This window comes from Sorex araneus, chromosome 3 (assembly GCF_027595985.1).
Source record: "Sorex araneus isolate mSorAra2 chromosome 3, mSorAra2.pri, whole genome shotgun sequence".
NCBI classification, from domain to species: Eukaryota; Metazoa; Chordata; class Mammalia; order Eulipotyphla; family Soricidae; genus Sorex; species Sorex araneus.
Genome location: NC_073304.1, coordinates 44,389,567 through 44,414,687, shown reverse-complemented (window position 1 = coordinate 44,414,687; position 25,121 = coordinate 44,389,567). Strand labels below are relative to the sequence as shown.

Below are 25,121 nucleotides of genomic sequence, written 5' to 3'. Positions count from 1 at the left end.
TTAAAGAAATGTATACACTGTTTTTTAAAAATGTTTACTGAGAGAAAGTGAGCTAGAGAGAAAGAGGGGAGAGAGAGAGAGAGAGAGAGAGTGAGAGAGAGAGAGAGAGAGAGAATTGTTACAGGTTAAAATTCAGAGGTAGTTTCCAGTATTAAAAAGGAGGGAGGAAGGGAGCACAGGTGAAGGGAGAGACAGACTGACAGAGACAGAGAGGTATAAAGTGCTTTATACCTTTCATTACACTTTATAGTTTTCTATACAATTTTGTAATTATTTTTTAAATTCCTATTTTTTTCTTTCTTTTTTTTTATTAGTGAATCATTGTGAGGTACTGTTACATACTTACAAACTTTCGTGTTTGTGTTTTGGTCATACAATGGTTGGGTACCCATCCCTCCACCAGTGCCCATTCTCTATCACCAATGATCCCCCCTCCCACCCCCCCATCCCCCTCCTCACCCCACCTCTGTGGCAGGGCATTCCCTTTTGTTCTCTCTCTCCTTTTGGGTGTTGTGGTTTGTAATAGAGGTATTGAGTGGCCATCATGTTGGGTCTATATTCTATTTTTGGCAGCTCCCAACCCGAGTGGTTCCTCCCAGCACCCTTTACTTGGTGTTTCCGTCTCTGACTGAGCTGCCTTTTCCCCCAGCCTGTGAGGCCAGCTTCCAAGCTGTGGGACAAACCTCCTGGTCCTTATCTCTACTATTCTTGGGTGTTAGTCACTTATTTTGTTACTTTACATTCCACAAATGAGTGCAATCTTTCTATGCCTGTCCCTCTCCTTCTGACACATTAAATTCCTACTTTAAAAATTTTATTATTTGGGCAGGAGAGAATACCCAGAAATACTCAGGGGTAATTCATGTTATGCTAAGGAATTACACCTGGTTGTGAATGGGAGAATATGTGGGATGCCAGGATTGAACCCTGGTCAGCTGCTTGCAAGGCTTACCTGCTGTACTCTCTCTCCACCCTCCAAATTTTGTAGTTATTACAACTAACTAGGTACCTCAGATATAGGGAGTGCTAAAACTTTCAGACAAGTTAGTTGTAGGTTTCAGTAACATTTGAAGAAAATAGAGGGTTAATGAAATTATACTATGCTTCAAAACTTAAGGCTTTGGGGACTGGAGCAGTAGTACAGCGGGGAGGGCATTTGCTTTGTATGTGGCTGACCTGGGTTAAATCCCCCACATCTCATATGATCTCCTGGGCACTGCCAGGAGTGATTCCTGAGCACAGAGCCAGGAGTAATCCCTGAGCATTTCTGGGTGTGACCCAAAAAAGCCTAAATAAATAAATATTAAAAAAATTAAGGATTTGGTTTTAATTCCTAACAGGGAATAATATTCCTAGTAAATCTTTTTGTTTTGGTATGAATAAACAAAAAAAATCTTACAAAGAAGGGAGCATCCAATCAGTTTCCTTTCCTAAAGTGGAGAATCAGTGGATATATTTATGCTTCTAAAAAATTATCCCTGACTATTAATGAAGTACTAGAACATTTAGAGAAAACATGACTGTAGACTCTACTTGCCTTATTTAAAGGTATATTTAAACATTACTGTCTTTAAAATGACAGTAGCTCTCTACTGGTTAAAGTGACATTTTTATTCTCATTTAAAACATGCTTTAGTAGGGCTAACTAAAGGAAACAAAATAGGTGTAAACTCATCAAGAGGTCTCTCATTTGTAAAAACATTTTTTTTCCCTGTAGTTCAGGTAACAGGGTTAGAATAGTTTTGATATTATGGTTTTGCAAGGATACCACTGTAGCTTTGCCACCACTAAAGTGCCCAAGCTGGGGCCTGAGCGACAGCACAGCGGGTAGGGCGTTTGCCTTGCATGCAGCTGACCTGGGTTCGATTCCCAGCACCCCATATGGTCCCCCAGGCACCGCCAGGAGTAAATCCTGAGTGCAGAGCCAGGAGTAATCTCTGAGCATCGCTGGGTGTGACCCAAAAAGCAAAAACAAAACAAAACAAAAAAAACAAAAGAAAACCCCCCAAAACGAAGTGCACAAGCTCCTTCATCATTGTTTTCTTATAGTACCCTCTTTCTCTCTCCCGCTACACACTTCACTACTTCAGTTGGATTTGGTAATCTCAGTTTTGTAATCCAAGGCCAAGGGTGTGTCATCACTTGATCCTATGTATTCCTTTATGTGTATTTATAATGGAGTTCTTAAGTACCTATATATACACATATATATGTATATGTATGTATATACATACATATATACATATATATATACATTCCTTCCTTTATTTATTTATTTATTTATTTATTTATTTATTTATTTATTTATTAAATTCTTTTATTGATTCACCATGTGGAAAGTTACAAAGCTTTCAGGTTAAAGTCTCAGTTATACAATGCTCAAACTCCCATCCCTTCACCAGTGCACATATTCCACCACCAAGAATCACGATATACCTCCCCCCTTCCCCCCACCTCCCCAGCCCCCCACCCCACATGTGTAACTGGTAAATTTCACTTTACTTTCATTACATTCAATATTTCAACAAAAAAATTCACTATTATTGATTGGAGTTTCTCCCCCCTAAAGTCGATCTGCTGAAAAGAAAGCATTTGGTAATTTGTTTTCCATTGCTGAGAATGAAGAGTTATGAGGTCAGGAGGCCGCACTAGCAGCAGCATAGTTTTGGATTTCTGTATTTTAGTAACTAATTCCAGAGAAATGTCTGCCAGGAATCGCAACATTGTAAGCTTGTATCTCTCAGCTACTTTATATTCCACATATGAGTGCGATCTTTCTATGTCTGTCTCTTTCTTTCTGACTCATTTCACTCAGCCTGATACTTTCCATGTTGATCCACTTATATGCAAATTTCATGACTTCATGTTTTCTGACAGCTATGTAGTATTCCATTGTGTAAATATACCAGAGTTTCTTTAGCCAATCATCTGTTTTCAGGCACTCTGGTTTTTTCCATATTGTGGCTATTGTAAACAGAGCTGCAATACATTCCTTCCTTGAATTAAGGAACTCATGGCTTTACTTTTCAAAACAGCTGGATTCTCTGTCATACTTACATGAAGTACCCATGAAGGAGAATGCTTGAGGGCATTGGGGGCCACAGAGGGGCCGGGCAACTCTGCTGGGAAGGCAGAAAAGGAGGTTAAGACAACACACTTGGTGGAACACAGCGGCTGAAGCGTTCTCAGCATCTCAGGCTATCACTAACTCTTGCGTTTTCATTTACACTTTGGTGGTGCTCTACAAAGCGAAGACAGAGATAATTAGAATACTACTATCCAGTATGCTTTTCGTCAGTCCATCTAAAGGGAATTCTTCGTGCGCGTAGGAACTGATCTGCCCCTGTCCCCTTTTTTTTTAGGATCGGGTCTTGAAGAGAAATCTCATTTTGCGTGTCTATCCGTATTCTAAAAGCGTCTGGATCATTTTGTATTCTCAGATTTGAAAAGAACGTGGAGTGTTTTATTTCTGTCTCGGTGCTGGGCACCGTCTGGGAGTGATTGATTCCTGCAGGGGACTGAAAAGCCAGCCCATCTCACTTTGTCAGACAGAGGACCTAAAGAGACCGCTACCATCCCTTTGAAGCAACCCACGAACCAGTTAGCAGGGGTTCTGGACGGGGACGCCGGGGACTCCGCGGTCACGTCCACTTATTTACTCCTGCTTTCAATGAGAGCCGCTAGACACCACGGCTTCATCATTCCTGCACACAGTTTATGTGGGTCAATTTAAAATATCTCTCTCAGTGGGTAGTTAGGATTGCCCGAAGGAAAATTCAGAAACGCCGGAGATAGAGTAACGGAGGATTTTTCACCTTCCAGGGATTTATGGGTAAAAAAGAAAAAAAAAGAAAGAAAAAATCTGGGACAGGCAGGGTGAAATCGAGTGCCATCACTTTACAGTTTTTTAAAAAACCCAACCCTAAACCTTCCAGCGTTGCCGGGTCGGGGACGGGAGGGAGGACGCTGACTTGGGAGGGCCTGCTAAGACCGAAGCAACGGAGAGCGAAGGAGAGCCGAAGCTAACGAAGGAAGGGAACTCCGCGAAATCCTCCGAGCCCCGAGCTCCCCTCCGTCGGCGAGCCGCCGCGGGCCTTAATCTCGGGGAGGAAATCCCGGGATTTCCAAACCGCAGGACGCTGGGGTTGAGCGGCGCGCGAGGGCGGGCGCGAGCGCTCGGAGGCCGCGGCGGCGGCGGCGGCGCCTGTCCCTTTAAGGGGACGGTCTCTGGGTACCGCCGGCCCAGACGCCGGGACGTGCCGGGGGCCGCCCCGCCCCGAAGCCGCCCGTTTCCTGCCGGGCGGCGCGGCGGCACCTGAGCTATTGCGGCGGCGGCGGCGGCGGTGGTGGCGGCGGCGGCGCTGGGGAGCCGACTACGCGAGCTGTGGTGTCCGCGCCGCCTGGTCCTCCCGGTCGGTCTCCCGCCGCGGCCACGCAGGGTAAGGGCGGGCAGGCCGCGCCGAGCCCGGGTGCGGGCCGCGGGGAGCGCGGCCGGGAGGGCGGCGCTGCCCGAGCCTCCGGGGGGATGGGGGAGGAGGGCCGCGCCGGGCTGGGGGGCGCGGCCGCGGAGCCCCCCCTTTCCCCGGACATCTCGCTCCGCGGCCGTCCTCGGGGTAGGCCTCGGCCCCGTGGCGGCAGCGGCCGGGCCCCTCCCCGGGCCCCGACGCCCGAGCGGCGAGCGGGCTCCGAGGGGGCCGCCCAGGCCTCACCTCGCCGCCCGGGGCCCGACCCCGGCTCCGCCGCGGCGCCTCGGAGCGCGGCCGGGGACTCCCTCGGGGACGTCTCCTGCGGGCGAGGTCGGCCGGAGCGGGCCCGGGGGTGACCGGGGCGCCTATTTTTAGCCGGGGCCTGAGGGCCCCCGGGAAGAAAAGGCGGATTACCGCCGGCTCGGCCCGGTGGACGGCGGCGCCCGCGTCCCTGAGGCGGAGCGGGGGCCACGCGCACGCCATGCTGGAATTCCGGCCCCCGCCGCTCGCCGCCGAGACCCCGGGCGCCGCGGGCCGGGGAAGCCGCGGCGGGAGAGAGTGCGGAGAAGGCGGCGGCGGCGGCGGCGGGTCCCCGGGCGCGGGCAAGTTCTCCCGTCCGCGCTCGGAGGGGTGTGTCCTGCGATCCTCCCCCTCCCTCCACCCCACCCCGGCTCCCTCGCCGCGATCCGCTCTTCTGCAGTCGGGAGACTTTTCCTTCTCTTTCTTTTCTACTTCTTCTTCTCCTCTTTTTTTTTTTTTTTCCCGGTGTTAGGGCTCTAGGCTGGGGACGCAACGGGCAGTCTCGAAAAAGTCGTCGGGTGCCGTGCAGTGGGGCGCGGCGCGGCGCGGCGTGTGTGGCCCTGAGTGGCACCTGGGGTCGCTGAAAGAGCTTCGGGAGCCTTCGTCGCCGCAGCCGCGGCCGCTTCTGCCGAGGAACCCGAGCTCTTGGCCTGGAGCGGGAAAGCGTGGCGTAATCGGTTGCAGAGACACTACTTTACTGAGCGGCTGCAGGGTTTCTTTTTTCTTTTCTTTTTTCCTTTTTTGCCCGGGGTGGGGGGGGGGTGTTGGGGTTTTTTTTTTTGAGATGCCCTGTGGAAAGCCTTGGGAAATTTCCTACGCCCTTGGCCCCTTGGAGAGAAACACCGCGGGGATGAAACGAATGGTTGGGTAGGGATTGACTCCAAATTCGAGTTTTGATTTTTTCTTTTTTGCGAAATTGGCGTGCGTGTTGCCTGCGCTTACCCTGCAGGCAAATGGCAACAGCGTTTCCTGTGGGACGGACCTGAGAACCACACTGGAGGACTCTGGAGTTGATCTTTGCTTTGGGAGAGATAAGCCTTGCCATAGATTTCATTTCAAATGAATGAAATTTCATTTCGTTTTGAGCCCCCCCAAAGCGGAGGGTGCTCAGGGGCTAAACTCTTGGCTCTGTGCTCAGGGGTCATTCCTGAGGGAGTGCTAGGGATCGTATCCTCCTGTTTCTGGGTCAAATCTTCTGCGAGGCTAGCGCCTTAAATTCATATTTAATGTTTTCTCCCCTCTTTCGCTTAATGACTTAAGGGATGAGTGGGCTCCTTGGTAGCATCATAGAAAAATTGACCTCTCACCGCGATAGAGTTTGAAATGTCTCTTAGGTTTTCATCATCAGCCATCCCCAGTAGCTCTATCAAGTGTTCTTTGAGAATGCGGTGTTCTGTTTACCTTTGGGAGACTTACACGGAACCTTCACTGGAACGAAGCCTAAGGAGAACACTTCTTTTAAAAAAATTTTTTTTCATATTCATTTTTATTGAGGTACTGGCATTTATAATACTGTAAATTACACTTTTCCTGGATACATCATTGCAACACCACACCCGTCACCAGAGAGCCCGCTGCTCTGCTCGCCATCGCTGTCCCACGCAGCCCCTCCCAGCCACCTCCCATGTGCTGTAGACTGCATCCCCAGTTCCCATGACATTTGCTATTCCTTTACTATGGAAAGAGTTTATTACTATGTGAAGCCGTTGAAAATGATGAAGTTATTGATTATCAGTTTAATTTGAATGACTCGGCTAACATTACGAACAAATGTTACTTCATGATGTTCCTTTTCTAAATTTTTAATATCAGTAATCTCTTCTGATGCAAGTGTTTTCTTACCTCAGACCTCCTCCTAGTTAATAGATTTTAATCTGCTCTTAGTAAGGAGATCATCTTAATAAATAGATGTTGAGTTAATAAGGGCTTTCTAAGAGGCCTAAGAGGTGGAAGCTTTTCTGAGGCTTAACTTCTAAAGGACTAGTGTTAGTTTGTTACTCTTGGTAAGTTGAGGTTTACATGAAATATATAAAAGACATTTTTAATTTCTAGGCCTTTAATAGCAGAGGAAAATTTTGTTGATTATGCTTTACAAGAACATTTAAATATTTTAAAATAACATAAGCTGTGTCTATACTGTTTTTAATTATTTTAAAGGTAAGTTCAGAGAAACAAGTAACTTTAGAAATTATATTTATGGTCACTTATGGGTAGCTTTAATTATTTTTTAGTTGTTTTTGAACATTGAAATTTCTGATCTTAGGTGTAACTTATGTGAAAATCATTGGGAATTCAATAATTTAGAATATAAGCTACTTTTTCTGCGAAGAGAAAATTGGACAGAGAGAAGACCTAGGTGCCGCTAACCAAGGGAGTTTGATTAATTTTATCTGAGCTCCAGAAAAAGAAAAATAATTACAAGTTGTAACTGTGTGCCAGACTATTTATAACTAAATATACAATTATTAAATTAGTATTTTTGGCCTTTAAAGACTTAAAAGTGGTAGACATGTATTTGGTTAAAGAGATAAAATGGTGCTGGGGAGATAATACAGTGAATAGAATGCTTACCTTGCACACAGCTGACCTGCATTCCATCCCTGGCACCTCATAAGGCTTTCTATGTCTCACCAGGAGTGATCACTGAGTGCAGAACCAGGAGTAAATCTTGAACACTGGGTGTTACTAAAAAAAAAAAAAAAGAGGATTTGATCTTTTACCTTTCTCCTTAGCTGCTGTAAACTGATTTAAGAATTTTAAACCCTAACTAAAATCATGTCTTAGCAAAGTGATTTGTATACCAGGTGACCATATGACCCCCTGTGGGCTCCCAATATATTTTAAGGGTGAAAATCTTATAAATGGGGCCCACAGCATGAGAGTGGGGACCAATTGGTAGGATGGGATTCCACAGGGAGGAAACAAGGTTGGAAGGATACAAGGGTCAAGGTAGAAAATCACTCGTTTATATATACTCTTCCAGAACATTGCTTTTTGGGTTTCTTTCCTTATTTTGCTCATTCTGACTTCTATGACTTTTTCTGGAAGTGTGCAGTCCTTGGTTCATTTTTCTTTTTATAATCCTCTGGTGATCTCATCCAGTATTATGGCTTTAAATATCTATAAGCTGAAGGCTTTCATATTTATATCACCAGCCCAGGAAGAGTCTTGCACTCCAGACAACCTATTCTGCATTTCTACTTGGACGTGAAGTCAACACATTCATGCCTTAATTAAACCACTTTCAACAGTGAGCTTCTAGTGTTTGTGCGTTAAACTATACTTTGATGTTCCTCTAAACCTGCCAGATAGAGCCGAACTCTGTTTAATTTGAAGACAGTCTCCAATAAATATAAAAAAATGTTGGGAGTCATCTGAGATATATCTTGAAACTATCTTAACCAAATCAACATAGCAACCACATGATAGTGTCTCTCCCTCTCTTCTCTTTCCTTTTTTTCTCTCTTTGCCTTCTTGGACCACACCTGGCTCTCCTCCTCCTTGTTGCTTAGGGGACAGTGCAATGCCAGGGATTGAATCAGAACCATATGCTCAGTGCTTTAAACATTACTTTCTCCTCAGTACCCCACCCATACCTCTAAATTTTCTACCCTTGTATTTCTGACTTTCAGTCCCACTGTTTTTGGGTCTTTTATGCAGGCTGTTCCTCCTCCCCAGATCACTGTTGCCCCAAGATATCTGAATAGTAGGCTCCTTTGATTCTTAGTCATTTTCAAATTTTTGCTTTTCAAATATTTTTTAGAAAGGTTTGCTTTACTATTTTATGTAATGTTAACTGTACTACCCTGCTTATGATTCTTGTACGCTGGTATATTTTTTCTTGATTTTTTTTTTTTTTGGGTCACACCTGGCGATGCACAGGGGTTACTCCTGGCTCTGCACTCAGGAATTACCCCTGGCTGTGCTCAGGGGACCATATGGGATGCTGGGATTTGAACCCGGGTCGGCCGCATGCAAGGCAAACGCCCTACCCGCTATGCTATCTCTCCAGCCCCTGGTATATTTTTTCTGTAGCAGTAATTTTGTTGTGTCTAGTCTCTCTTCTCTGCTTTCTTATAATGTAACCTCTGTTTGGTTAGGGCTTTCTGTCTTTATTTGCTTTGAATTCTGTGGATTTCCTGATCATCAGAGATACTCAATATATATATATATTTTTGGCTTTTGGCTTTTGGTGATGCTTAGGGTTCACTCCTGGCTCTATACTTAGGAATTACTCTTGGTGGTGCTCAGGGAACTATATGGAATACCAGGGTTGAACCTAGGTCAGTTGTGGGCAAGGCAGATATTCTACCCTCTGTATTATTGCTCTGACCCCTAAAGATCTCTTTATTGCAAGTGAATTGAATTAGCTGGCAGTTGGTCCTTCCTCTGATGGATACTTCAGTGGAGTTTTCAATTTGCTCCTTTCCTAGGAACATCAGGGAGCAGAAAAGAAGTGGCACAAAGCCTTTGGGAATCCATTTCTGGAGGAAGGGACATATAAAGAGTGTTGTAGACATCACATATCACCCACCCCATGTGATTTGGATCAGTGCTTAAGTATAATTAAAAAAGTGGTTAAAGTAAGACCTCTGCAGTTTAAATATTCATTTTAACTTTAAAGAGCTTTACTTTCCTCTTGGTTCGTTTTTGGGTGGCACCTGGTGCTCAGATCTTACTCTTGGCTCTGCACTAGGGATCACTCCTGGCTGATTTGGGGGGGACCATATGTGGTGCTAGGGATTGAATCCATTGTGCAAGGCAAGGGCCTTATCTGCTCTACTATCACTGGCCCCTCATATTTATTATTTTTTTCATACTGTATGTATCAAACTCTTGCCTTTGAGTTGGGGGAGGTCCTCTGATTTTTTCCTATAAATAGGACTACCAAAAGCCTTTTCTACTGGTTTCTAGTATTGGCTTCTTAAAGGTGGAATGAAAATGTAGGCACTGTAAGTCAAACCATAATGCTAAACAAGGGGAGATGGGGAAAGGGAGGAGGGAGGGAAGAGATTATAGTTGGTGGATGGTGGAGGGAAACTGGGGTCATTGGTGGTGGGAAATGTACACTGGTGGAGGTATGGGTGTCAGAACATTGTATGACTGAAACCAGAGCATAAACAGCTTTGTAACTGTATCTCTTAGTGACTCAATTAAAAAAAAAATGTGGGCACTGGGAATTCATTCTAAGTATAGAATCCTTCTAGGTTTTTCTAACGCATTAGGATCTAGTACAGGATTTAGTTTAACTAGTTTTTATAGAAATAACTTATTTTGTTTTTGCACATCTAATGTATTTATAGAAGTGAGTATATAGGTTGGAATGATAACTAAAAGTATTAGCTTTTTATACATAACACCCATATATTTTTCCAAGAATATCAGTTAATGCAGTGATATAGGTCCTTAAGATAGTTTCCATATTAGATAAAATTCATAGAGACTATAAGATCCTAGCTGCCAAGCATTAGTAGAGCAGTATTGTCATTTATCCACATTCAGTTTTTTATTTTTTATTTTTTGGGGAGGCACACTTGGCTTTGCTCAGGGGACATTATAGAATGTGTGTGTGTGTGTGTGTGTGTGTGTGTGTGTGTGTCCCACATAGATAACAGAATCTGCTTTTTAAAGAAATGTCAGAAACTCAGAATTGGAGTATTTTGCAGGTTTTGAGTTACTGCATCCAAAATATTTTGGTTAATAATTTAGACAGAGGTAAAACTCAGTGATCATGGTCTTGATAGATAAATCCTGAAAGCAGGATTTTTGATAGAACTATCTTAGAACTGCCTTGGATATTTGGGGTTTAACATTCTACAGTAGTATGGGTCAATTTTAAAAGAACAAAATACAATAGACTGGTTAAGCATATCACTGTATCACTGTCCTGTTGTTCATTGATTTGCTCAAGTGGGCACCAGTAAGGTCTCCATTGTGAGACTTGTTACTGTTCTTGGCATATTGAATGCGCCATGGGTAGCTTCCCAGGCTCTGCCATGCAGGCAGGATACTCTCGGTAGCTTGCCGGCCTCTGGGGCTCTCCTAGAGGGACAGAGGAATCGAACCTGGGTTGGCTGCGTGCAAGGCAAACGCCCTGCCTGCTGTGCTATCGCTCCAGTCCAGTTAAGCCTATAAACCTTGGATTTATAGTCCTTTGCTTAGGGATAGGGTGCGGGGAATTGAGTCTTACCAAAGTGCTGCATGGCACGTGCCCTTCCCCATCTCTGACTTCATCTCTGGTACTATCTCTCTGGCCCCACACATTTAAACTTTTTGACTAACGTAGTTACTTATCAGAACATGGACTGGAGCGATAGCACAGTGGGTAGGGCACTTGCCTTGCACGTGACCAACCTGGGTTCGATTCCTCCATCCCTCTTGGAGAGCCTGGCAAGCTACTGAGAGTATCCTGCCCGCACGGCAGAGCCTAGCAAGCTCTCCGTGGCGTATTCAATATGCCAGAACCAGTAACAAGAAGTCTCACGATGGAGACGTTACTGGTGCCCGCTCGAGCAAATTGATGAGCAAAGGAATGTCAGTGCTACAGTGCTATTAGAACATATACTTTCAGTAATTGTCTTACAGAGAACTAGTGTTTTACTACATTGTCACTGTAAAATGTGGGAACATTATTGTTCTTAGCAATGAGTCATTTGTGTAGCCAAGGAAATGGTTTGGTCTGCTGTAATAAAGGAAGTCAGTGGTTAGGAGTTTCAAGAAGAGGGCTTCAGATTTACTTTTGAGGATAAAATAAAGAACAAAATTAAAAACACCAATTTCATGAATGTTCTTCAAAAGTGCTGATTGCTTTTGTTGATTAATAATTGTGATGGAAGTATGTACAAAAATTTAGTGATTAGATTTGCTCAGTTCTTGTTATCTCTGAAATAAGTTTGAACAAGCTAAGCTGTACATTAAAAACTCCCTTGTTACCTTAGATCTTAAATATCTGCATACAGGTCAAATTCATTTGTGTTTATTGAACATGATTAGTTGATTGGGAAGTCATGTTTTAAAGTTGTACTATGTGACTTCAGTACTTCATTAGAAATTTGCCTATTTTTTTACTCTTGTCCATCAGAACTTACTGAGTCCATTTACTAATATTTAGGGTTCATTTTTTAAACTTGAAAATACTTTTTCTTGTAGACATTTCATTTACTATTTTTTGTTTTATAATCTGCTTTAGAATAAGATTTTTTTGTATATCTCTAGTCCAGTATCAGTATTTCATCAAAGTAAGCACTTAGTGTGACTTAATTTTGAGTGTCCTTTAAACTACCTTCCCCCCTCAAAGAATAGCCCCCTCTACCCTTTAAAAGTTTTTATTTTTTTTTCCTGACCACCGTGCCTCTCGTCACAAACTAGGCCTGTTGTGGAACAATTTTCATTTTTCTTGAAGGAAGGTGAAGGAATATTTGTAATATGTACTAAGAGGAAAATGAAAATGTATATATTTATTGTACATATTAAAATGAAAGAGTTAAATTAAACCTAAAAAATGATGGATAATTAGGGAGCAGAGAAAGTGTAGGAGACTTCAGGACTATAAACTGTGCTTTTATTTTTACTTTCCTTTAGGGGACTTTGGAGCCATGTAGATACATAATTAAAGTTTTAAATGAAACAAATGAATCCTGTGTATTTACTTGATGGACACCAGGATAAAATTCTGCCAGATAACTTTTTCTTGATAGCTTGCAGATTGGAGAGATAGCTCAATGGGCTGAGCACATACTTTGCATGAAGGAGGCCCTGGTTAGATTCTTGCATTGCACAATCCAGAGCATAGAGCCACTAGTATCCCTGAGCACTGTTGGGTGTAGCCTAAACCCATGCCCCTGTGTCCCCCCTCCAAAAAAAAAAAAAACCAGCAGCCTCCCCAAACCTAAATAGGAAAACAGTAACTTTCTTGCATATCCCATTGAAACATAGACCCTAGGAAGATAGTGAAAAAAAGCATGGCACAAAGGAAAATCTGAACTGTCATAGTATTTTGGGAGTAATGTATTTTTATTTTAGTACTGTGTAATGTGTATACCATGGACTAAAACAGTGACCGATTATGTTGGAATTGTTCAAAGCTGAAATTTTTAGCATTGTTGAAAGTGATTTGATTTTATGTCAGTGAAATTAAGTAAAAACCCTTTAGTACTAAATTTGAATAGAAGCATCTGTATGCACTCATGCAGGTGATAATTTAGCTTCTTAAAAATATTCTGGCCCTTGGGGCTGGAGCAATAGCACAGCGGGTAGGGTGTTTGCCTTGCACACGGCTGATCCAGGTTCGAATCCCAGCATCCCATATGGTCCCCCAAACACCGCCAGGAGTAATTCCTCAGTGCATGAGCCAGGAGTAACCCCTGTGCAACACTGGGTATGACCCACAGAGGAAAAAACAGAAAATTATGGCCCTATTGACTAAAATGTCCTAAAAACAAATGACAAACTCACTAGTAAGAGGTGCTCCTGGTAGGCAGACTGGATTTTTTTTTTTTTTTTGCTTTTTGGGTCACACCCAGCAATGCACAGGGGTTACTCCTGGCTCATGCACTCAGGAATTACTCCTGGTGGTGCTCAGGGGACCATATGGGGTGCTGGGATTCGAACCCGGGTCGGCTGCATGCAAGGCAAACGCCCTACCCGCTGTGCTATCACTCCAGCCCCCAGGCAGACTGGATTTTAAGAGACTTTTTATAATAAAAATATTAACTTGCATTCATAACTGGCATTTTTTTAAGCCTCATGGGACGAAATTGTACAAACTAAACTTATATTTGAACTATTTCTATATTTGAATTATATATGAACAAAGATTGAGGGGCTTAAAATGCACTTATTTCATTGTTTCCTTGGGTTAAGAATTTGAACACTGCTTAACTGGGTACAGTTATTCAAGGTTTCACAGAACAAACCTAACAGTAATTGAGTATTTTCGGAAAAGTCCATGAGTCATCCTGAGTAAGATGCTATTGTTCAGGGGTTAGAGAGCTAGTAAAGCAGCTTGCCTTGCATGGGACTGATGCAGGTTCAGTCCCTGTCACCATTTATGGTTCCCTAAACCTTGCCTGGAGTCCTGAATATTGGTAGGTGTGGTCTCATCTCCCAGTTCCCCCATCCCGTTGGCCAAAAGGGACAGTTTTTAACTATATATTGTCAATATAGTGACAAATTGAAGCCTATAAAATGTGTTTAAATCTATAAGTTCATAATGATACAGCAGTATTTTAAAAACTCTTTAATTAGTTGCTGTTGGGCCGACTCATTTTGGTAGTTGATAAAGAGGAGAAAGCATAAATCCTACTTTTCTATGATTTGTGTTTTAGGGTAAGCTAATTTTCTTTTCTCTTCATTTTTTTTTTTTGGGGGGGGAGAGGCATTGGGCACACCTGGCAGTGCTCAAAGCTTAGTCCTGCCTTTGCTCAGGGATCAGTCCTCAGGGATCAGTCCTCAGGGATCCGTCTATTGGGGGATCATATGGACTGCTGGGGATTGAACCTGAGGGTCGGTCACATGTACAGCAAGCTCCCTAACCACTGTACTGTCGCTTTAGCCCCTAACCTAGTTTCTAACAGAAAGTTTCTAAACGAAAGATTCTATAGATGTTTTCTATGTGGTAAAGAAGAAATGATGAACTTAGAATGTCTTCTGTTGAATGTCTGGGCAAAGATCACCAATAACTGCTGATACCACAAAGAGAGAGATGGCAGTAGATTGGTACATACTTTTGGAAGTGTGCTATACTTCCTGTCTTTCTTTTTTTTTGAAGTAAAACAGATTTTATTTGGAGGTTTTTTTGAAGCTGTGGAGGGGAAGGTGGGGGGGAGGGAGAGAGTAACTGTTCAAGAGAGAATGCAGGCTTCTCCAAGGGTGGAGGAGTCCCTACACATACCCTGGCATCATCACATGAAAGCACACAGTACACATCTCAAGAGGGGAGATGCGGGTGACACCCACATGTGTTTGGCCACGTGTGCGAAAGCAGCACATGGACTCGGGCAGCACATGTGCCTCCTATACAAGTCATAACTTAAATCAGCTCTGACCTTTAATCGTGAAACTCTATAGGACCGTTTCTTAGTATTTTCCACCCCTAAGTTCTAGGAATTAAAAGATATACAAGGATTATAAATGAGGTTAAGAATTAAGCTCATCAAACAGAATAATTGAAAGATATTTAAAGGGAGTTAGAAATACGAATAAACACTGAACTTGATATTTGATATCAAGGAGTTGTAAATTTAAAAATTGCTGGGACTGCATAGTTTGTCCTTCTCCCTGCTTAGAGCTTCTATAAAGCTTTATAGTTCTAGGTAATACACTTTTGTAGCTTGATTATTTTTCATCATATTCCTCATTTCTTTCCTTGTTTCCTCCTCTTTTTAATCCTTGGCACCACCTCACAAGACGTGCAGATCTTGTTTTGTTCTGTTGTTATTACTTTACCTGTCAAAGCTGAATTTCTACCTGTTTCAGAGCAGCCAGTATCCACTCCTTTCCCCTTATATGTCTCCATTTTAGATGAGGGTTAATTTAAAAATTTTCGTTACATTTCTGACTTATTGAGATTTTAAAGTCATTTCTTTGTTGACTTTTTATGTTTCATCACTTCTTAAGTGTTTGGGAAAGAAGCTTTCTCATTGGGAGGTTCATTCACTTATTCTGCATGTGCTGGTTCAGTGGTCTGTTCCTTTCCTTTGCTCAAATCTGCTCTTAATCTTGTTGGGTATTTAGTTCTGTGGAGCTAACCTGATCTTAAAATTACTATCAATTAAAATCTTTATCGTTCAATTGTGATTATTGCTTCTATTGATTTTATTCATCCTGTGTTTCTTTAGTCTGTTTTGGATACAGGTATTGCTTGCTACTCCAACTAAAAATGAAAACATTTTCCTTTTTGAGGTAGGACTGCTATCCCATGCTGCCAAACTATTGTTGATTGTTATCTCAGGTTTGAAAAGCATAAATACTCAGTTTTGGATGTGTTGGAGTCATTCTTGAAAACCCTGCTGCCAAGAGAGGTCATTGCATAAATATATTTTTATTAATTTCATTGAAGAATTAGTTAATTGCTTAGGTTCGATCACACACAGTTTTCGCATAGGAAAGTGTTAACCTTGCAGTCAAGAGATAAAGAGAAAATGTGATTGTGGTTGGTGGGTATATGTGGAGTAAGTTCTTCTGAAAGTCTAACATTTTCTTTTGTGTGTTTGAAGCAAGATAATATTTTATTGAAGAAAACTTAGAAGTATGTGAGGGGTGGGCAGCAAAAAAGAAATGAAGGAAAGAAATATGTGTAAGCTTGAGAGAGTAAATAAGCAAAGAGCAAGCAAGATACATGTTCAAAGGTGAACACTGGCTTGAAGAGAAAGCCTCTGTATTATTTCCTTCAGCAGTTTAAACCTTTTTGGAAATCAGAGTTGTTACATTCAGTCTGTTCTTAATAGTCAAATTGTAGCACAGTAGAGTAACGTTAGGGGAATAAAGGCCAGGCACAAGTCCTTTAGGTACTGAGAAAATAGATTGAGATAGAAAAGTTTAAGAAGTGTCAGAAATACAGCTCTGCATCCCTTGTGTGGCATATGTACACAAAGCAAAATGTTCTGGGTTCATTCGAACTTGTGTGGTTGAGACTTACTACCTAAAATTATATGGAAATAAGAGATTTATTTTCATAAGCCTAATTGGAAACCTTATGTTGAGGTGTGCCTTTGAGTAATTTGTTGGTATTTTGCTTTTCTTATCTTGCCACACCTGGTGATTTGGAGTCTTTTTTGTTTGTCTTTGGGCCACACCCAGTGACATCCAGGGATCACTCCTAGTGGGCTCAGAGGACTGTTTGGGGTGCTAGGGATTACTCTACCTACTGTTTGGAGTCTTTGTAGAGTATCTTGTATGTATGTTTAAGTGAACAATTACCAGTTACTCCTTCTTCCCAAAGCCATTGTATGAAAAGTACATTTCAAGAGATATAAATGAAATAATACGCTGTTCTTCCTTACCTGAAATAGTCACTAAAATTCCTGCTAGGGAATTGAAACATTTTGTAACAGGGGGAAGATGGTTATGAAACATTATTTTGTTGAAGCCCTTTGTTCTCAATTTTGCGTTATCCTTCACTGTAACATTAACTGGTAAGCTTGTCTTATCATTATCCATGTAATTGATTAAAATGTTAGTAAGGTCAGGCAAAGAACGAAGTCCTTTGATACATGATTAAAGTATTCTCTAAATCATTATTGGCAACTTTGTGATACAGTCCTTTAATGTTTAATTTCAACTATTGTTCACCCATATTCAATACTTATTTTTGCTTCCAAGGATCAATAGCTTGTTTGTCAAGTGGTCACCAAAGGTACATGTTTTTAGTACGTACTGGGTTTTCCTGATCTAGTAAAGAAGACTTCACTTAAAAGGGGAACATGGGGATGTGCCTGGTCCATAGTGAATGACTTTTGGAACGTTGTGTCTGTGGGTTTTTTCAGCAGAGTAAGGAGATTGGGCCTCACCTGGCTGTGCTTATGACTTACTCCTTACTATTTTCTGCACAGGGGACCGTATATGGTTCTGCTCATCAAATTGGGGTCAACTGTATGCAGGACAAAAACTTTACTATCTCTCCAGTCCAGTAGAGAACAATTTTTGATGCTTTAAAATTTTTTTGTGGCATTGTCTAGATTTACCAGTAGTGAATTCACCATTTAGCTTGTCAGCCTTTGGCTGTTTTTAGTATATGACAGCTTTCACATAAAACAAATAAAAAGACCCCAAACTTTAGGCATCTTGTAATAATGGAAAAAACAGATGTCTTTCATGGATTTTTGGAACGTAGAATTGTGGCAGTTGTGTACTGTATCTGTCTTTGTATGGGTCTTGAGGTTGGTTAAACATGGTTTCTAAGCACAAAGAGTGGAATGCTATAGGATAGGGGTACTGGTTTGGGCTGTATTTAATAAAATCTTTTGTTAGCTTTATAGACATTGTCTTCTTAAGCTTAAATTGTGTGATAATTTGTTACAGTATTTATTGTAAAGTGATTATAAGAGTAATTTGAGTTAATATATGGATCATCTCAAGTAGTTAAGATTTTTCTTTTTGGTGTTGGAACAACTTTAAGATTTACTCTTGTGTTTTGGGACCATACCTGGTAGTGTTCTGGGCTTTCTCTTGGCTCAGTGAACCAAACATAGTGCCAGGAAGCAAATCCAGGTCAGACTCCTTAACCTCTCTACTATCTCTTTAGTCCTAAGATTTACTGTTAGCTATCATATTTCAGTACATGATCATTACGAATTTATGGCCTTATTTTGGGCAGAAAAGTGGGTGTGACATGTAGTTAAAAAAATTTGCCAGTATTACTTAAAAGTCATTTATTATTACAGTTCTTGGTGTTAGAAAATAAAGTGTGTTGCATGCAGCTGACCCTGGTTTGATCCCTGGCACTACATATAGTCTCTCGGGTACTTTGGGGATTGATTCTTAAACAGAGTCATGTGTAGCCTGTGAAGATTGCTCAGTGTGGCCCAGAGACCCAAAGAGAAAAATAAAACAAAACTGTTTGTTTTAAAATTAGGATGCATAGAATAATTGTAAATATATGTTAGAAAATTGAATCGTCGAAATTGAAGTGTAGCATGTCTTTTTGACAATTTTGTTTTTGGTGATAGCATATTTCTAGGCTGAAAAAAAAGTTAATGCATTAGTCGTTATTGATTTTTTATAGGTGATATATTACACTTGAAATTTTTCTACTGTGATGTGAAGTACAGACTTAGAAACTTTAATCTTCTGTGCCTGAGGATATATACTACTGTCATTGGCTTTGTTATCTGACCTCTTGTGTTCTGTGCCACTCTTATACAGAGTTTTCACTTTGTCACTGTCACATTGTATCATTTTAAAATCCAATTAGTGTCTTCCAAATTTCTGCCTTTTTTAATTGTTTTGTCTTTTAAAATTTAAACTGTAATTTACAAAGTTGCTCATAATACAGTAATTTCAAGCATTCAGTGTTGTAACACTAATCCCACAATGTGACTTTTCCCCCAGTGTTACCAGTCTCCATACCTTTCTTCCACCTCCCTGCAACCTGCCCCATTTGTAGGCACACACAAAAAAATTGCTTCATATTACTTATATTATTTACAAAATGACGAATGAAATTACCACATAATAGATTGATAAAAGAGGATTTATGATAATTGTTACATCTCACAGTGGTGCCACAAAAATGACTGAGGACTTACTGAGTTGATTGCACTACCTGGTTGGTGCTATGTTGTCGGTTTAATTCATTGAATATGGCGGGTTTCTATGCAACTTTCCCATAAAAATTACTGGGCTGTTGGTACTGTGAAATTTGGAGGTGTAGTGCAGTCACACTTGTAGCTGTGTGCTCAAGGAGCTGTGGAGTTGGGACAAATTGTGCTTGAGGAATTGATGAGGTTTATTGATAGAGCTGGGCTGTTTAATACTGGAGCATGTCAGGTGTGGGTAGGGGCTGCTGGGCCTTCTGACACTGACTGAGGTGAATCTGCCCTCCTCCATTTTGAGAAGGCCTCAGAGTGTTTAGCCCAAACCGCATCTGTTTGGGATGATTCATTGGCTTGGTGTCTTTTAGAGTAAATTCTTGTGCTCCAAAAAGGGGGAAGGATAGGAATTGTTCTTTTCTGTCTGTTTCGTGTAGTAAAAGATCCCAAATCTTCCCTGTCTTTGCACCACCTTGTTTTTAGGGCCACAATCTGAGGTGCTCAGGGCTTACTCTTGGCTCTGCACTCAGGGATCACTCCTGGTAGTGCTCAGGGGACTATATGGGATAAATATGCCAGGGATTTAACCTGGGTCGGCCATATGCAATGCAGGTGCCTTATCTATTGTGCTATTATTCCAGCCCCTTAGCTCATTTTTCTTTTCTTTTTTTCTTTTTGGGTTATACCTGCTGTGCTCAGAGTTTACTTCTGGCTTTGTGCTTAGGCATCACTGCTGGCAGGGTAAGAGTGACCTTGCAGGATGCCAGGATTGAACCTGGGTTGGCTCAAGACAGGCACTTCCTGCTGTACTATCTCTCTAGCCTCTGAATTTACTTACCTTTTAACTCTTAAGTCTATATCCTTGGTCACTTTTTATCAAATCTATATTCCTTGCAGTTGTTGGTCTGTTTCTAAGAGTTGCAATTTTTAGTTTCCACATATAACTGAGATTGTACAGTAATTAATATCTTTGCATTTCCACAACATAATGTCCTCAATTTTCATGTTATTGCAGATGTTTGCTTTCCTTTTTTAATAGCTAATACTCCTTTTATATTAATATGAATGTACACGGATGCTTATCTAGACACATCATATTTCTTTTTTTTTTTTCCTTTTTGGGTCACACCCAGCAATGCACAGGAGTCACTCCTGGCTCTGCACTTAGGAATTACCCCTGGTGGTGCTCAGGGCACCATTTGGGATGCTGGGAATCGAACCCGGGTTGGCTGCATGCAAGGCAAACACCCTATCCGCTGTGCTATCACTCCAGCCCCCACATCATATATATTTTTTAATTTTTATTAAATCACCATGTGGAAAGTTACAAAGTTCTTAGGTTTATATGTCAGTTATACAATATTCAAACACCCATCCCTTCACCAGTGCCCATATTCCACCACCAGAAACCCCAGTATACCCCCCGCCCCCACCCCCTACCCCCTACTGTATAACTAATGAATTTCACTTCATTTTTTCTTTACCTTGATTACATTCCATAATTCAACACAAAACTCACTATAGTTGACATAACTCTCTCTCTCTCTCTCTCTTTTTTTTTTCTCTTTTTCCTTTTCCCTTTTTTTTTTTTTCTTTTTCCCCCTCATCCCCCTTCCTGCGCCTCATAGTATGGTGTACGCCACGCCACGTCGGCCAGCGTGGGGCTTTTGTTTAGTTCACAGTCCAGAGGTGGCTGCTACATTAAAAACCTTCAATATTTTCAACAAAAACTTACTGTTATTATTTGGAGTTTCCCCCCCAAGTCAGACCTGTTCAAATGGAACCAATTCACATTGCTGAACAATTATAAATGTTAAGTTTTGGATTTCTGTATAAAGTCCAGGGAGAATTCTGCCAGAAATTACATAGCCCAGCTCACAGTCCCAGTGCATTGCTGTAAGAAGTCTCTGAATTCAAAGTCTTTAGGCGCAGAGGGTCCGATTCGCGCTCAGCGGCTCCGGGTTTATCTGGGCCGAGGGCGTGCCGGTTACACCCCCTTCCCATGAGTTCCTGGGAGCCCCCAAAGTAAAATCCAAATACCTGTGGGTCTGGAATCAGAAGATGGCGCCTGCCACATGGTGCCGCCAGCCCGCCGCTTTCCATGCAGGAAGACAGGGTGGGGAGGAAAAAAAAAAAATCCACCCCCAGCAGCACCGAGTTGTAGCCCAGTTTGGTGTCCCAATGCATTGCTCTCGGGTGCTGCGCTGGATGCCCGAATGTGTTACATCTTTGGAGTCAAAGTCTTTAAGCGCCGCAGAGGGTCCGATTCGCGCTCAGCGGCTCCGGGTTTATCTGGGCCCAGGGCGTGCACATCACATTTCTTTATCCTTTCATTGGTTGATGGGTAGTTAGGCATTTTTTTTGTTTGTTTGTTTGTTTTGCTTTGCTTTTTTTGGCCACACCCAGCAATACTCAGGGGTTACTCGTGGCTCTGTACCCAGAAATTATTCCTGGTGGTGTATGGGAGACCCCACGGAATGTGAACCCAGTTAGGTCACATACAAGGCAAGCACACTATCAACTGTACTATAATTCTGGCCCTTAGGCTGTTTTTATTTATTGATGTTTATAAATATTGCTGCCATGAGCAAGGAGGTGGCAGAGAACCTCTTTGAGATAGTGAGTTCATTTCCTTTGGATATATTTCTATAAGTGGAATTGCAGGATCATATGATACTTCTATTTTTAGTTTTTGAAAACTCCCCCTACTATTTTCCACAGTGACTATACCCATCAACCCTGTACAGGGAATTCCTTTCTCCACATCCTAGTCAGCACTGCTTGCCTTTTTGATACCTTTCTAACAGGCGATACTATGATTTTGAGTTGCAGTTTTCTAATGATTAACTGGGCATATTAGGTATGTAACTTTTTTTACATACCTATTTATATTTATATATCTTATTATATTTATATAAGATATATACCTATTTATATATCTTCTTCGGTAAATGTTGAGTTAGGTCCTTTGCCCTTTTTTTTTTGGTTTTTGTGTTTGGACCACACCCACCTATGCTCAGGAATCACTTCTGACCGCCAGTGCTGTGTGTGGGGGGCATAAGTGATACCAGGGATCAATCTGCATCATACAGGGCAAGTACTTTATAACTCCTTTCTCTCTGGCCCTCTTTACTCATTACTTCAAATTAGATTTTTGGGGACTATCGATGGAAGCTTAGGCTGTTTTATTGCTTGATTTTTACAAAGAAAGTTGCAAAGAACAAGGGGTTCTTTGCTAGATGACCTTTTTTGGATAATGATTTCATATGAGTTTCACTGTATTGCTTCATTGATTAAAAAAACCATATTTTTAAAATAAAAATTAAAATTTAGTCATCATAACAATAAAAAATGAAATGTGAACTTTTGAAATGTAGACTAAAGAATAGATTGTCAAATCTTAGGGAAAAAATAGATGTTTACTATTACTGTGCAAACTTTACTGTAAAACATTAGAAAGTTGTTTGCTTGTTTTGGGGCCATAGCAGTGCTTAGGGCTTATTTTTGGCAAGGTTCTAGAGACTAAATCGGGTGCCAGGGATAGAATCGGTGTTGGCCACATGCAAGGCAAATGCTGTACCCACTGTATTATCCTCATCATGATGAAGTTTTGTCTGAGCTTTATAGAAAGATTGCTTGGAAGCTCTGAACACTGTAATTGAGATGCTGGAAAGAGAAAATTATTTGATAGCATTTTTCCCCACTGATTTCTTTAAAAGTTTTTTTTGGGGGGGGGGCTGGAGAGAAAGCACAGTGGGTAGGGAGTTTGCCTTGCACGCGGCCGACCCGGGTTCAAATCCCAGCATCCCATATGGTCCCCTGAGCACGGCCAGGGGTAATTCCTGAGTGCAGAGCCAGGAGTAACCCCTGTGCATCTCCAGGTGTGATCCAAAAAGCGGGGAAAAAAAAAAAGTTTTTTTTTTTTTTTTTTTAGAAAAATAGGTCAGCTATAATCACTAATATGTAATGTATAATTTGGAAATTTGGATATGTTGGAAATTTTCACTTGTTATTCTGGAGGGAAGAATTTATTTACACTTATTTATTTATTTACAAAAGCCACCTTCTAGGTTATTGAATTAGCAGTTTTGTTTCTTAGACAAGTTAGTAAGACTTTATTACTTCTGAAAACAATATTACAGTGTTTTGTTGGGTCTGGAATTCTCTGTTAATCATTATTGTATCAATGTAGATTGTTACACTTTGTATTTGGCTGAGTTGTGTGTCTATTTTTATTTCTTTGTGTTACTTTTAGTACTTTAGCTACAGTTTTACTAACATGCTTACTAATAATTTTAGATATGAACTGGAAGATTCATATCTTAAATAATTTTTGAAGTTCTTAATCATCTCCTCACTGTCTTTCTTAGTTCCTTTCCTCCTTGAAATCCCTTTTGACTAAAAGGACTTTTTCATTCTTGCTTAAGTGTCAGTTTTTCTTTCACAGTTTTCCTAAAATATTCTGTGCATTGCTTTGTCAGTTTTATGTTTATCTTTCTTCAATTGTGTATAATTATCATTCTGTTGAGTTTTTAGTGTCTGTGTATATGCTTAGTGTGTGGGTCCATACAATTTATATTTTGTATAAATTGTATAATTTATAAAAAAACTAATTTTTTCTAGGTGTGTGATTTTTTTTTCTTTAATAGCTGAAAAATATTTTGTGGTCTCATTCTGTTATTTTGAATTCAGTTTTTGTCTATTTGCTTTTTTTGTGGGGGAGTAATTGTAAGATCACCTTTAGGAGGAATAAATCTGCAAATGCTGAGCTGTGCATACTGTACTAGGTAGGAGGAAATTTTTACAGATGACCGAAGAGCCATTTTGGGTGGTGTTTTGTTTGCTTGTTTGTTTGTTTTTTGTTTTATTTTTGTGGAGAGGTTGTGGGGTAGTCTAGATTGGCAGAGACTCTATATATTTATGTTTATATTTTATAGTATAATATGTATTTCAGAATTGTTTTTATAAAATAATTCTTTTGTCTATCTTTTGTATGTTACAAAAAGCAGTTAAACATTTTTAGTCCGGTGTGAATCGGGATTTATTTTCTATTACATGCCCTTTGTTGAAGGTAGACCTTTCAAGTTTGTCTTATGTACCTGTCATATTTCCACTTACTAGACTTGTAGCCCTGTGTTTCCTATCTTAGCCTTAAAAACCATTAACATGTTTCAATTCTTCTTTTTTTTTTTTTTTTTTGCTTTTTGGGTCGCACCCAGCGATGCACAGGGATTAATTCCTGGCTTTGTACTCAGGAATAACTCCTGGCAGTGCTCGGGACACTGGGAATCAAACCCGGGTCTGCCACATGCAATGCAAATGACCTACCCACTGTGCTATTGCTCCAGCCACTTCTGGTGCTGCTCAGAGATCTTTTGCTAGTCGACCCCAGAAACAACAGGGTCAACTAGTAGCAAACTCCTCCCTCCATGTGTCGTGTGTGTGTGTGTGTGTGTGTGTGTGTGTGTGTGTGTGTGTAACTTAAAATTACATTCACGTACTGGGAAACTAACCATTCTGAAGGTCATAAAGAATAAGTAACCAGAAATCACCTTGGAGTAACTGGTTTCTGATTCTTTTCATGAGTTTTCTAAGTGTGTATACTCGTGTCTGACACATAAAAGGAGTTTTTTCTCTATGCTGTTTTTCTCCTCCCCATGCTGGGGATTGTACCCTGGGTGTCACATAGGCAACACAACTGCTACGAAGCTGAACTATATCCCTAGTCCTATGCAGTGTGCTTTACATATAACTTTTTTGTAATGTCCTTCTACACATGAAACTATTACAAGATTATTTTTTTACATAATGCTGGGCATATGGTTCCATCTAGTTTTATGAAGTTAGGTTGCTAAAGTTATTAGAGAACTTGCTTTGTGTATCTTTTGTATTTGTGTGATGTATCTGCAGAATAAACTACCAGCAAAGGAATGCTTGTATTAAAGGAAAAAAAAATGATGTTTGGTTAGAGACAGAAAGTTTCATATGTTGTGACATGTTACTTAATGGAGAAATTGTTTCATTACTTATCTCTGGTATTAGTTGGTTTTATTTCAGATGGGGCAGCAGTACTTTAGAATGGGCATTGCTGAAATAATTTAAGGAG

At 41.1% G+C, this 25,121-nt stretch overlaps 1 protein-coding gene across 11 annotated transcripts in view; it reads left to right on the top strand.

Moving 5' to 3' along the window:
* Positions 1 to 4,243: 4,243 nt before the first annotated feature.
* Positions 4,244 to 25,121, top strand: part of KTN1 (kinectin 1) — a 106,657-nt gene continuing 85,779 nt past the window's right edge. For 7 of the 11 annotated variants that reach the window (XM_055130546.1, XM_055130539.1, XM_055130542.1 and 4 more), the window contains exon 1: positions 4,245 to 4,439. The gene's annotated coding sequence lies outside the window, so the exon portion shown is untranslated. Of the gene's footprint in view, positions 4,440 to 25,121 lie in introns of all 11 variants that reach the window. The other 4 variants (XM_055130549.1, XM_055130545.1, XM_055130548.1 and 1 more) reach the window with 2 other exon arrangements.